This window comes from Jaculus jaculus, chromosome 1, assembly GCF_020740685.1.
Source record: "Jaculus jaculus isolate mJacJac1 chromosome 1, mJacJac1.mat.Y.cur, whole genome shotgun sequence".
In the NCBI taxonomy this organism is placed as follows: domain Eukaryota; kingdom Metazoa; phylum Chordata; class Mammalia; order Rodentia; family Dipodidae; genus Jaculus; species Jaculus jaculus.
In genome coordinates this window covers 50223138-50236345 of record NC_059102.1, presented here as the reverse complement: position 1 = coordinate 50236345, position 13208 = coordinate 50223138, and the positions used below count along the sequence as shown (strand labels likewise).

Here is a 13208-nt window from a genome sequence, read left to right as displayed (position 1 = left end):
TGGTCATCAACTGTTTAAAGATAAAATTGGAGATGGAGCAGATATGAATGCAAGAAAAGAATTAGCTCATGTATGCTTTATTTTCCACGTGAAAAACAGAAGTGGGGTTTGGGTACTGGTTAAGTGGTTAAAGGTGCTGGCTTTAAAATTCTGCTGACCTGGGTTCAGTTCCCCAGCACCTGTGTAAAGCCAGATATAAAAAGCAGTGCACCTGGCATTTTGCAGAAGCAAGAGACCTTAGCATGCTTATACTTACACTGTGGTGATTTGAATGTAAAAACATATGTTCCACATAGACTCAGGTATTTTTTGATTGAGTTTTCTACTTAGTCTTTAGCAGGCAGAGTCCTGATGGAGGATATGTCACTGGGGTGTATCTTGAGTCTAGTCCTGCTACGTGTGTATATAGCCAGCTTGAGCTCTGGTGGTGCTTGCTGGTGTTGGGTTTTTCTCTGGTATGAATACATGCTGATGTATACTGAAGTGAGCCACCTTTTCCACCATGATGAAGCCTCTCTGGAATCTGTAAGCCTGAAATAAACCCTTTACTTCCACAAGCTATTTCTAGTCTGGTATTTGTCCCAACAACTAAGATGTAACTACAATGGAAAATTAGTACCTGGAATATGGTCACTGATGCAATGAATCCAACAATGTGGATTATGGTCTTTTGGAATGTGTGCAAAGGAGGAATGTGGAAAGATATGGTACTTTGAATGGGAGAAGCCTTGCAGAATTATAAGCAGAGGTTTATGTGCTATTCTGGTGAGAGTTTTTTAAAAATAAATTTTATTTATTTATTTGACAGAGAAAGAAAGTAGGGGAAAGAGAGAAAGATGGCCATGCCAAGGCCTTCAGCCACTGAAAACAAACTCCAGATGCATGTGCCCCCTTGGGCATCTGCCTTATGTAGGTCCTAGAGAACTGAACCAGAATACTTTGGTTTTGCAGGCAAACACCTTAACCACTAAACCATCTCTCCAGCCTTCTGGTAAGAGTTTGAAAATGCTAAATGAAGAGAGAATTATGAACTGGGAAAGCTTGGCTTATGAGTTTCCAAAAGGGAAGGAGAGAACTTTGTTTGCACTGTAACATACACATACACACATTTGCAAATAAATTTTAAAATCCCTAAAATTAGAAAGCCAAACATCGCATGTTCTCTTTCATATGTGGATCCTAGCTACAAATGATTACACTTCTGTGTGAGTAGTAAGAAAACTCAGTATCAGGCCAGTAAGCTAAAAAGGAGATATAAAGGGAATAGAAAGGTAGGGAGTGGGGACTTAATATGATGGCATTGTATATATGTAAGTAGAAGAACAGATTAATGGGGGTGAAAAGGCCTAAGAGGTCAAGGGAAGTGATTAAGTAAAGATGGAGGGAGGGCTAATACAAATCTAAGAGAATATAAATAAGTCATATGGAAACCTACTTTTTTGGACAATGATCCACACAGGAACCATAGATTGTTACTAGAAATTTTTCAGTGCCAGGAATAGGATACCTTCCAGTGAGTTGTTGGTCAAGGATGTCCCTGATGTACCCAAGATATTACAGGCCCTTGGTTTCCCACAAGGAATAGATGGCAAGACCCTATTGCTGAAGACTCCACATGCACATGCTTGGACTGCATGGTCACTGAGAAACCCTGCTGGAGCTGAGCTGAAAACCTCCTCCATGTAGACTAGCTGACAGAAAGCTGGTAAAAGCCATGTTGCATGCATCTCAATGGGAGTGAGAGAAATCACCAGTGAAGATACTCAACAGTGGACACTGCAAGCTTCATATTTGGCCAGCCAGGCCAGAAGAGCTAATGGGTGCAATAGTGGCACATCTGTTTTGGGGGAAACCAACCACCCTCTAATTTGACTGGAGGCCCACTCCATTGGAACAGAATACATCCTTGATACTGAAAACCTACAACAGGGGTAGTCATGAGCCCTAGGGATGTAATGTCTGCTGCTGTCTGGCTAAATGTATATACTATGCTCACCAAACTGCCCAATAAGCACTTCTCTTAATGTTCATATCCATATATTAATGTTACCCTCACTTTTGGTTAGAAAACCTTCTCATATCAGATGGCAGTGACATTCGAATGACTCAGAAGGCACCACAGTACTGAGAAGATATGATAGAGAAGTGCTCAGCACTGAAATATCTCTATCACACCTTCCAAGGCTCAGGGTCCATTGCAGAAGAGGTGGCGGAAAGAATGTAAGAGCCAAAGGAAGGGTAGGACTCCTTACAATGTGTTCCTCCAGACATAAAATGGCCTGGATATCCATGACCTCACAGTGCCTGATACTACCTACACAAGACCATCATAATAGGAGGAAAAGATCGTGATATCAAAATTAAAGAGAGATTGATTGAGAGGGGGAAGGGGTATGATGGAGAGTGGAGTTTCAAGGGGAAAGTAGGGGGAGGGAGGGAATTACCATGGGATTTTTTTTTTTATAATCATGGAAGTAGTCAATAAAATAAAAGAGACCTTAGTGAAGAAAATGGTTGAGAAAGTAAATTACACACACACACACACACACACACACACGATGCAAGCCTAGAATTACATGCCTAATTTATATAGATAAAAGCAAATTACCAATATAAGGGGTAAAAGTGAATTTATTGACCTAATTTGGTGCTCCAGTTCAGAGTTTCCAATAAATCAGTTTCTTAACATGATCTAAACTTTCCCACCATTTGTGATAGTACAATTATTATGCTAAGTGATTTTTTAGTATTATTTGTGACATAAAAAGTTAATCTCCATTCTTTCTGTGAAAAAAAAAGTTTTTATTTGCCACTATTTAAAAAGCCATCACCATAGTACCAACATTCAGAAAAATATTAAATGTGGAGCTATTCACAGTGACATTCCCCATTTTGGGGAAGGTGATAATTTAAGGACACTATTATTCTGCTGAAGATTATCTAGGAGTATTCAATTCATTTGGAAAATGTAACTTGTCTATCGAGACTAATTATAGTGTACATAAGTAATGAATGTGTGCTACCTTGTTAAGTAGTCCGAAAGAAGAGATTAGATCATATTTTATGATGTCCCATTTTCCCATTCATGTACAGGGACTACCTCAACTCTCAGAATAGATGCAAATACATTTTATTAATTTAAAAATATTTGTTTTGTGAGATTTCTATTACGTTTGTGTGTGGGAGGGGGGCAAGTACATGTGATGGAATGTATGGAAGTCAGAGGAAAATCTCAATGTCAGCTCTTCTCTTCTATCATGTTGAGGCAAGGACCATTTTTTAAAAAATATTCCTTTATTTGGGAGCGGGAGAGAGACATAGAGGAAAAGGCAGATATATAGAGAGAATGAGCACACTAGGGCCTCCAGCCACTGAAAGTAAATTCCAGAAGCATGCACTACCTTGTGCATCTGGCTTATGTGGGCACTGGGGAATTGAACCTGGGTATTTTGGTTTTTCAGGCAAGCGTCTTAACCAACCAGCCATCTCTCCAGTCCCTGAGGCAAGGACTCTTGTGGGCCACTATGTACACCAAGATAGCTAACCTATGAGCTTCTGGGGATGTTTCTTTCTCCATGCCTCATCTTGCTGTAAGTACACTGGCATTACAGATGTGTGCTACTGCATCCATCTATGAGCTTTGAGAGCTTTGAGGATCTGGACTTAGGTCTGCTTGCGAGTGGAGCAAGCCCTTTACCTACTGAGCCATCTACGCAGCACTCTATATAGGATTTCACAAATCTTCATGCAAGTCTCCTCATGCTCCTAAACCTTCTCATTCTTTTGTAAACTAAATATGACATCATTAGCAAATAAAACATGAAGTTTCTAAAAATCATCTCTAAGATTTATTTAGTCTTAATTTGAGTCAAATATGGGATGAGAAGCACACATTTTGGTGACAACAAAAGTGAATAAGGAAAACCCGGCGTGGGGGCACATGCCTTTAAACCCAGCACTTGGAAGACAGAGGCAGGTTTACTGTGAATCTGAGGCCAGCCCAGGACTATAAGTGAACTCCGTGCCAGCCTGGGTTACAGTGAGACCCTACCTCAAAAATTCAAAACAAAACAAAAGGAAAAAGTGAATAAAAAGTAAATTATTTCAACTTGTTTTACAAAATACAGTTTAGGGCAGAGCATGGTGGGTACAAACCTATAATTCTAGCACTTGGGAGACAAAGGCAGGAGGATCCAGAGTTCAAGGCCAACCTGAGCTACATAAACAAGTTAGAGGCCAACCTGGGTACATGAGAACAAAGGGGTAACATGCTCAATGTATGATGTATACTTGCATGAAAGTGTCCATATGCAACACAAAATATTTTAAAAACCACAAAATATAGGAAATACTGAGAGCGTTGTGCTGGTTCTGAAAGGTCTCTCACCAAGAACCTCATCACATCTAGAAGAATACATAGCTTTACCTGTACTAGTAAGTTTTCTATTGCTATAACAAAATACCTGAGAAAATTGTTATAAAAATAACTTTAGCTTATTGTTTTGGAGGTTCTTGTTCAATATGTGCCATATCTTCAAGCCACTAACAAGGTTCACAAGAGCTTACAGTGGAAATCCCTTCACTTCCTGGACAGGAAGAGCAAGGGACCAGGAATCACACAGTCCCTTTTGAGGGCACACCCCCAGTGGTCTAAGACCGTTCCTCCAAGCTCTCCCCTTCAATGGTTCCACCACCCTCCAAGTGTATCACTCAGCCTTCAATCCAACAACAGTAGCAGGAACTCAAGAAAACTTTGTATATGTTTTTGAGAAAGCAGTGAGAAAATATTCCTGACATATAATATAAAGGAAAATGGCGAACACTAAATTGTGATGCTAAGAATAAAGAGATTAGATTAACTCCTATTTTATATAATCTCTTGAGATACATACAAGTAGGTCCACCTATACTGAGGATTACAGAGAAGGGTAGGGTAAGAGAGGCCTGAGGTGGGCAATGGCAGAAATGCATAAAGATTTCTTTTCATGCTATAGAACAAGAGTTCCTCAATATTATATGGCTATCCTCTTATCTATGTACCCATTAAGTCACTTCAATGTCTTCATGTGAACTGCTCTTTCTGTCTGGTTACCCTGTCTTCTTTCAGCTTCCTTTTCTCCTATCTATGTATTTTTAATATTTTACTTACTTTCATGAAGAACAGCGAGAGGGAAGAGGAGAGACAGAGAGAGTAAGAGAGGATAGACACACCAGGGCCTCCAGCCACTGCAAACAATCTCCAAATGCATGTGTTGCTTTGTGCATTTGGCTTTAGGTAAGTACTGGGGAATCAAACCCAGGTCACCAGCCTTTTCAGCAAGTACCTTAACTGCTGAGCCATCTCTTCAGCCCTCTTGCCTGTTTATATTTTTTATGTCTTCATAAGAAAGCCTTACAAAATATTGCTTCAAAGTGAATCTAAGCAATGAACTAGTTAGTATGAAAAAAAAAAAAAAAGACTACATGCCTTCCACATTTACCTGGGTTATTTTGCAGTAGCTTTTTTATTTTTTGAGTTAAAATTATTTAATTCACTTATTTGAAAGCAAAGAGAGATGGAGAGAAGAGAGGCAGAGAGAGAGAATGGGCATGCCATGGCCTCCATCTGCTGCAAACACATTCCAGATGCATATGCCACTTTGTATATCTGGGTTTACATGGGTACTAGGGAATCAGACTAGTGTTGTTAGGCTGTCTAGGCAAGCACCTTAATTGCTGAGCCATTTCTCCAGCCCTAAAATAGTGCTTTTTTAGTTGCACTGATTCTCTATAATCTGTCTTTACAATACCCAAAAAGGTATTATTAAAACACAGCCCAGGAGCTGACCACATAGATAAATTTTGTGAAAGTGCTTTCCCAGCATGCATAAAGCTTTGGCTTTGATCCCTAGAACACATAAACAGAGCATAATATAATATATGACTGTAACTCTAGCACTCAGAAAGTTGAGGCAGGAGAATTCATAGTTCAAGGTCATCCTTTGCTATATAGGGAGTTTTGGCCAGCCTTGGCTACACAATATCCTGTCTCACAAAAGCAATAAATAAGCCATATGATGTTGCTTTGTTAATTATAATACTAATTATTTCCCACTGTGCTTATAATAAAAACCAAACTCCTCATGGCAATGGGTACACCTATGACAGGTACCTGCCACCTGGTATTGCTAAAAAAGTAACATTAAAATCAGAATGAATGCCTGCATCCCTGCCTATATTTTGTGCCCACCTATTCTGACTATGTTAACATGTCAGGAAATATCTAAATAAAACCCAATGATACCTAACCCTATCTTGCTTCCCTTATAAAATAAAGGCACAAGGAGGGGCCTTAGTGGTTAAGGTCCTTGCCTACAAAGCCTAAGGACCCAGGTTTAATTCCCTAGTACCCCATAAGTAAGATGCACAGGATGGTGTATGAGTCGAGTTTGTTTGCAGGGGCTGGAGGCCCTGGTGTGCCCATATGTATATTCTCTCTCTCCATCTGCCTCTCTGTCTCTTTCTTTCAAATAAATAAAATATTTTTAAAAATTAAAGGTTCAAGGACCCAAGATCCTATACAATTGACCACCAGGATTTTACAATGTTCTGTTTTAGATCCCTCAGGGGCACCATAAGGTACTAAACCTGTAGTCTCCTTAAAATTTCCTCCCTCCTTCATTACCTCTCACCCTTTCCCTTTTATTCCTTACTTTGACAAGTCACTCTACCTAACTCACATAGGCCTTCAGCTCCTCATCCTCCTGCCTTCAGCCACCCAGCACCCACAAGGGTTGTAATTACACAGATCACCATGCTCCACCAAAGTTTTTCTCTTAACAATTATTTCCTAGTGTCCTCATGATTTGATGAAGTGTTTTCATGCCTCACTTACCATGTGTACCCTCCACTAGACCATATGCTCTGGGAGAGCAGAGCCTGAATTTCCAAGGCCTGGAATGATTCCTGACACGTGGCAGGTGCTTCATAAATATCTGTCAAATAAGCAAAGCTATACACTCACTTTTGAGAGCAGTAATAATACTTGCTTCAAAATCATCTGGTGTTTATTTTCATTTTATGGATGTTTGTAGAAAGCTTAATTATTATGCAAGTATATTTCCCTTTGATTTTATGTGACATTGGCATTGTCTTTGTTCTTCCAGACTTGCTTCACTGTACCCCATATTTTATCCTATCTAGCTTCTCATTGTGTTTGTTTATTCAACTTGAGAGAAGCATTTTGCCTGTACTGGTTAGTGTATTTATATCCACTTCATATTTGGTACGCTTGCTTCATATTTATGTCTTGGAAACAAATGTGTGGTACTAACTCATCCATTTCCATGTTCATTCATCACTGGTCTAGACTCTAGCATGGCTTTCACAACCCAAGCATAAATTATGGCATCTTCTGATTAGGAAACCTGACATAAAATACTAAAGCATTTCTGTGGTCAGATATTTAGAGAGTTACAGCTATTGTTATACCAAACATAGCAAATGCTTTCGCAGCTGTGGAAAAGAAAGAAAATGATCAAAAGATTTCATAGATTCTTAGTTTTGTTTTCCTTTTTTAAGAGGTTGATTTTGGGCTAAGGAATTTGTGCTTCAGTTTGATTTCTTTGAAACACACACATGTGTGAGGTTAGCAGACAGTCCTTTGGTAAATTCTATAAAAACAGGCAAAAAGCAAAAGACCCACTGGGAAAAGCAGTTTTATATTCATAGAGATTACAGGTCAGCACAGTAAGAAAGAAATATAGTGAGCACTTCTTGTTATGAATATCTTTTATAGTTGAACATAGAAGTCAAATGCAACAATGTCCTGGTTCACTTTGTGGTCACAGATGAAGGAGAGCAATAAATCACATGACAGCTCACTTCAGTTGGCCTCAGACTAAGTATTGTGAACGAACCATAGATTTACTCGTATAGCTCCTACCTAGAGGCAAAACATTTTCAATTCCTTTCTGATTTAACCCGAATACAGCCCAACTCCAAAAATTCTTCAATCTTACGACACTGAAGTCTATTGATCCTACAACTTTTCATTGGCCTTGGCCAATTCCAGGGCTCTTTTTCTCTAGGCTAACCCAAATTCCACTGTCAATTGTATAATCACTATTGTATGTGACTTCAACTCCCTATTCCTTCATTCATTCACTCTTCTTCACATAAAGAATTCTGCTGCTTAAATCCAAATATCTGCCTATCTGGAGCCTGAATCCATGCAAAAGAAACAACATAAAACTAAGAATAAGCAAACAGATCATGCTAAGCCTGGTGACAAACACACTGGTAATTCCAGCACTTGGGCAGCTCAGGTAGAAGGATTGCCATGAGTTCCAGGCCAGCCTTGGCTACACACTAAGTACAACATTAGCCAAGGTTACCTAGCCAAATTCTGCAAAGCACAACCAACCAACCACAACAACCGTCAAATGGGCTCCTGGCTAAGACTGGTTGACCTTCCTTTTATTTTGCCTGAACTTCAGAGGCTTCTATGCAGTTCCAGGCTCTTGGTCTTCTAAGAACAGTTACTTTAATAGGTGCTTCAAGTAAAACAAACAAAACAAAACAAAAAAAACCTGCTGTAAACTCTTAATTTTCTTCTTTGACATGTAAATCTTCTCCCTGGGTAGTTGTTCCCAAGGACTTGTACTCCTCCTTCTGAAATGCAACCTCAGAGGCTGGTGTCCTTTCCTTGAGTGACCATCAACTAACACAGGTCTAATCATTTTGAACCATCCTTCCGTACTGTACCTTGAGTTGTCCTACAATCATTCCCCACTAGTTTACCTCAGCGCTTAAATATCTTGCAACATTCCTTACAAGGAACTGAGTTCAGCCTGTTTTCCCGATGGCAATAGCTCTCTTTTCAGATGGGCAAATGTCAAAAGGCTATAATCCCAACACTCCGCAGGCTGAGGCAAAAGGATAATGAGTTGAAGACAAACCTGAGGCCTATAGCAAGACCCTGTCTGTAAATCGACGACTTAAATAAAACTCTTGCCAGTACTTGGGAGGCAGAGGTAGGAGGATCACTGTGAGTTCGAGTTCGAGGCCACCCTGAGATGACATAGTGAATTCCAGGTCAGCCTGAGCTAGAGTAAGACCCTACCTCAAAAAAAAAAAAAAATACTAATTATAAATAAATAAAATGAAAAATAAAACTCTTCCTTGGCTGTTTAATTTAGATTGGGGATTGCACATAAAGTGGGGCCTTGGATGTGACCTGTCTTTTGAACGTCCAGTTCTTTTGCTCTATCTGTTCATTTAAGTCATCAGAACTTCTTCCCTGTCCTCACTCTGGTGAGGTCCTTGCCTACTATATCACTGAGAAAAGAGCAGCATCCAGACAGGTTTTCCATTGCTCCAGGCTGGCCATCAGCCCCCACACCTGCACGTGCACCCAGGTGCTCTGCCTCTCTGAGGAGCCTTGCCGCTTGTACAGCCTCGTACCTCTGGCTCCACAGTAGTTGCTCCATTCAGCTCCACGCTTCCATGCCCATCTGTCGTCGTCTCCATCCTAGTATTTTGTTTTATTAAAAAATATTTTTTTATGAGAGAGAGAAATAACGAGTATGGGCATGCATGCAGGGCCTCTTGCCATTGCAAATAAACCCCATAAGCATGTATCACTTTGTGCATCTGACTTTAAATAAGTACCAGGGAACTGGACCCTGGTTGGCAGGCTTTTGCAAGTATGCACCTTTAACCACTGAGTCATCTCTGCAGTCTGTCCTACCCTTTTCAACAAATTCAAACCCAAGTTCTGCTGAGTCTTCCTTGAACCACTTATTATTATATTTTAAGGCACAAAATGCTTCTGGTTTGGGCCCATTTTCACAGGTTTCAGTGGTTCCTCTGAACTCTCTTGTTTCTTGTAGTGGGAATGTTAGGAGCTTTACTCTAAGTGTTCTCATTGACTCATCCACTCGTTCATTCATTTCATGTTCTCTGCAAAGATATCCGTTCCTCACTCAGCTATAAGCAACTATTCACATGCATCTAACGGTTAATATTTTGTTTGCAATGACCCTAAGCAAAAGTATTTTTATACTCATATACTTTAGTGTATGTAAATGATGCTTCAGCAACAATTTTTTACTTGTTTGGTGTTTCTTCTTAGCACTATGCTTTCAGTTCCATTCATGTTACTATAACTATGGGCGGCTACCTGCTTCAGCATCCTGCCTAGTGCTCATCCACATCTGGTCCCTCAGATTAACACTCAGGAAACACTCAGTCCTTGCCACTCAAATAATGCTACAACAAACCATCTGTCTCTCAAAGTTCCCAAAACTCTTTATTTCCCCACATTCTGCCTCCCTGAGATGTTTGTCCCTTTACACCAATGTATTTCTCTTCCAGTCTCCTCCATGTCAGGTAATAACTCCATCCTTCCTAGGATTCGTATCAGTTACCTTGATCCCTCTTTTTGTCTTCTACCCATTTACTATAATTGTAAATTTACTATTTTAGTTTTAAACTTAAGCAGTTTGATTTTTTTCCTCAATCTCCACCTACCACAGCAAAGAAAGTCACTGTTTCTCCTACCATCATCTCCAAAGCATCTTCAATCATTAATCAACAAGGGAGCCTCAGGAATTCTCTTAAAGTCTAACTGAAATAATTTGTTGTTCCTCCTAGAGCTATCCAGTGATTTCTGTCTCACTCAAGAAGAATATCACAATGACAGCAGGGCACCCTGTCACCTCTTTACCCAAGTGACATCTCTAGTTACACTTACCAGTGCCCCAAATTCCATCTACTCTCATCCCCTGTTCTCCTTTGTTATTGCTTATGTTGTTTATTTCTGTTGATCTATTGAACATAGGGGCAAAGATGCCTAAATTGAACCTTGTGAAATTCACACGCGTGCGTGTGTGTGTATGTGTGCATGTGCTCAGCATGTAGTTCACTGGTTTGAACTCAATCTTCCTACCTCAGCCTAATTACTGCTAAGGTCAAAACATACACCACCATGTCCAACTTTAATTCTAATTAAGGTATTTTGTGTGTGTGTGTGTGTGTGTGTGTGTGATATGTGCACATAGATATGAATGTTCATATACATGTAGGCACAAAAGTATGTGCAGGTGAGTGTGTGAACATTTTTTTGGAGGCTGGAGGTCAACGTTAGATGCCTTTCTCCATTGTTCTCTCCCTTGCTTTTTTTTTTTTATTTTTGAAATAGTGTTTCACTCTAGCCTATAATGATCTGGAACTCACTCTGTAGTCCCAGGTTGGCCTTGACTTCACAGCAGTCCTCCTACCTCTGTCTCCCAAGTGCTGGGATTAAAGGCATGTACTACCATGCCTGGCTTCCACCTTGTTTTTTTGAGGCAATGTCTCCCACTGACATGGAGCTCCATGATTTGACTACATAAGCTATCCAGACAATAAGCCTTGAGGATCCTGCTGTCTGCACCCCTCTGATGCTAGGTTGACAGGTACACAACATCACACCTGGCTTTTATGCAGGTCCTAGGGGTCAGAACTCAGACTCATATCTTTAGTCCCTCACTAAGGTTTTATGCCACTAGTCAATTATTAGGAATCCCGTCCAGAATATAAGCTTGAAGAAAAGCCATACTCATTTTATTTACTATTAATTTCAAGCTCCTGATTATGGGTATACTCAGATTAAGACTAACTGAATAGAGGGAGAAAAATGCCCCTGACCTGCACAGATTCTGAGTCCATGTGTCTTAATCTCGGTGTTTTTTGGACTTCTGAATAACTGCTGAATTCCTTAAGCGACTTCTTCTTTTCATCCTCCTCATCCTTATTTATTGTTTTACTTTTTGATACACAGTCTCACAATGTGGCCCAGACTAGCCTTCAATCACTATGCCCAGGCTGACTTCAAAGTCAGGATCCTCCCCTATACTTTTTGTCTGGTTAGCAAATCAATGGCTGTAGGCTCAGTGAGAGACCTTGTCTCAAAAAATAACGTGGAAAGCTATTGAAGAATATGCCTCTGGCCTCCACATGCACATATACACTCAGGTGCACATGCATTGGTGCATACATGTGTGCCCACACAATATGACTCTATATATGCACACACAATATGACTATACATATACATACCACACATACATATGCTCAAAAAAGTGAAATAAAAAATAAAATTAATGCAGGATATAACAATGTGAAAATTAAAAGGACAGGAAAATGGAAAAGAATCCATCACACCACCGGATCTGGTTTAAGTCTCTCACTGGCTGAAAATCAAGAATTCCAGTACAACTAAGAAAAATCTCCATGAGCTTTACTTGCATAGAGACAACATTCCCCTTTTCTTCAGAGATACTTCAGGTTGCCAGAACAGGTAATAAACCGTGCCTAAGGCATGTATGTAACCTTTGAGTTTTTAAGTTTAGCTTTACTTCTTTTTAAAATTGTTTTTATTTATGAGAGAGAGAAAGAGAACGAGCATGCCAGGGTCTCCTGTCATTACATCCAAACTCTAGACACATGTGCCACTTTGTGTATTTGGCTTAATGTGCACATTGGGGAATCAAACCCAATCCATTAGGCTTTGCAAGCAAGTGTCCTTAATCACTGAACCATTTCTCCAGCCCTAGATTTACTTTGTTTTTCACCTACAGACCTGCATTTACCTGGAAAAAAATCTCACAAAGTTATGAACTATGCTTATTGTCTATATATATGTCTGGCCCTCTTTGAAACTCATGTACAGTAAGAATTCTTTTGACATCTTGACCTAGTTTTTATATAATCAGCACTCACACCTGTTCAATAAAACTCTTAAGCAATTTTCTAATGTTATTTGTGAAAGAAAAAATTCCTTAAATACAAATAAGCATATTAAAACATCATTACTTAACTTTTAGTGAGAAATGAGATGAAAGGTTATATCCTTTGAGTGATTTAACTTCAAAACACCAAGTCCACACCCAACCCATGCCTTGCTCTGGATATTTCCTATTGACTGTCCTTTCCTTTCATCTTCTTTTCTTCTCTTTTCAGACTAGGCCTCGTGTAGCCCAAAGTACACTCAGACTTGTTATATGGTAAATGATGACCTTGAGCTCCTGGTCCTTCTATCTCCATCTCCACAATGAGGTAGTACAGGCATTTGCTGCCATTAATACTAACTAGTTCCGAGTTTTGTTTTGTTTTCCTTTGACAGCCTCTTAACACCCAGGCTTGCTTCAACTCTCTACGGAGCTAAGGATGTCTTTGAACTGATC

The 13208-nt window shown here is 39.7% G+C and overlaps 1 protein-coding gene across 2 annotated transcripts in view; it reads right to left on the bottom strand.

Moving 5' to 3' along the window:
* Positions 1–13208, bottom strand: part of Prkg1 (protein kinase cGMP-dependent 1) — a 1244729-nt gene that overhangs the window by 313069 nt on the left and 918452 nt on the right. The gene's annotated exons all lie outside the window — the stretch shown is intronic.